Genomic DNA, 2,213 nt, shown 5'->3' with positions numbered 1-2,213 from the left:
CTTAATATTAAGTCTAACACACATCCTAACCCTAATGCTAAACCTAACCGTAACCGTAAACCTAACACTAACCCTCACCCTAACCCTAAGGCTTAAATTAAGTCTAACACATATCCTAACCCTAACTCTAACTCTAAACTTAACCCTAACCCTAAAATTAAGCCTAACACACATTCAAAACCTAACCCTAACCCTAAAATTGAGTATAACACACATCCTAAACCTAAACGTAACTCTAAGCCTATCCCTAGCCCTTATCCTAAAATTAAGTCTAACTGTTAACCTAACTCTAACTCTAAAACTAGCCCTAACCCTGACATTAACCCTAAGACTAAAATTAAGTCTAACACACATCCTAACCCTAGCACTAACTCTAAGCCTAACCTTAATCCTCACCCTAAAATTAAGTCTAACAGACATCCTACCTGTAAACCTAACTCTAAAACTAACTCTAACCTAATCCTAACCCTAAAATTAAATCTAACACTCATCCTAACGCTATCCTAACTCTATACCTAATCCTAACACTAAACCAAACCCTAACCCTAACCATAAATATTACGTCGAACACACATCTTAACACTAACCTTAACCCTAACTTTAAAATTAAGTCTAACAAGCATCCTAACCCTAACTCTAACCTCACCCTAACCCTAAACTTAACATTAAGACTAACACACATCCAAACCCTAACCCTAAACCTAACTGTAACCCTAACCCCCAAATTAAGTCTAACACACATCCTAACCTTAACTGTAACCCTAAACCTAATCCTAACCCTTATCTTAACCCTAAAACTTAACCTAAAATTAAATCTAACACACATCCTAAACCTAAACCTAATTCTAAGCCTAAACTTAATGCTAACTTTAATCCTAAACTTAACCCTATCCCTAACCTTAACCCTACCCATACCCCTACCCCAACACCTAACACCAACACTCACCCTAACACTAACCCTACCTAACACTAACCCTAACCCTAAACTTAAAATTAAGTCTAACACACATCCTAACCCTAACTCTAACCCTAACCCTAAATTGAGTCTAACACAGATCCTAACACTAATGCTAAACCTAACCCTAACACTAACTCTTAGGCTAACACTAATCCTAAACCTAACCCTAAAATTAAGTCTTAACACACATCCTACCCCCAAACCTAACTCTAAGCTTAACACAAACCTCAACCCTAAAATTAAGTCTAACACACATCCTAACCCTAACCGTAACTCTAACACTAACCCTAATCCTAACCTGAAAACTAAACATAACACTAACCTTAACATTGAAATTAAGTCTAACACACATCCTAAATTAACCCTAACTCTAATCCTAACCCTAACTCTAACCTTAACTCTAACCCTAACACTAACCCTAAACCTAAACGTAACCCTAAACCTAACCCTAACCTGAAAATTAAGTCTAACACCCTTCCTAACCCTAACCCTAACAGTAGGTCTAAAACACATCATAACCCTTACCCTAACCCTAAACCTAATACTAACACTAACCCTAAAATTAAGTCTAACACACATCCTAAACTGAACCCTAACCCTAACTCGAACCCTTACCCTAAATCTAACCCTAAAATTAAGTCTAATGCACACCCTAAACCTAACCCTAACCTTAACTCGAACCCTAACCCTAAAATTAACTCTAACACATATCCTAAACCTAACCCTAACTCTAACCTTAACCCTAACCCTAAACCTAACCCTAACCCTAAAATTAAGTCTAACCACACCCTAACCCTAACGCGAAACCTAACCATGACCCTAAACCTTACCCTAACCCTAACTCTAAGGCTTAAATTAAGTCTAACACACATCCTAACCCTAACCCCCAACTCTAAACTTAACCTTAACCCTAATCCTAAAATTAAGCCTAACACACATTCTAAACCTATCCCGAACACTAACATTAACCCTAACACTACCGATAAACCTAACCCCAACCCAAATATTAAGTCTAAAACACATCCTAACCCTAACCCTAATGCTAAACCTAACCGTAACCCTAAACCTAAGGCTTAAATTAAGTCTAGCACACATCCTAACCCTAACTCTAAACCTAACCCTAAAATTAATCCTAACACACATTCTAAACCTAACCCTAACTCTAACCCTATCCCTAAAATTAACTAACACACATCCAAACCCTGAACCTAACCCCCAAATTAAGTATAACACACATCCTAAACCTAGACGTAAC

This window comes from Echinops telfairi, unplaced genomic scaffold (assembly GCF_000313985.2).
Source record: "Echinops telfairi isolate 266 unplaced genomic scaffold, ASM31398v2 ScPeMD7_19;HRSCAF=73, whole genome shotgun sequence".
NCBI lineage: Eukaryota > Metazoa > Chordata > Mammalia > Afrosoricida > Tenrecidae > Echinops > Echinops telfairi.
This window is presented reverse-complemented; position numbering follows the sequence as displayed.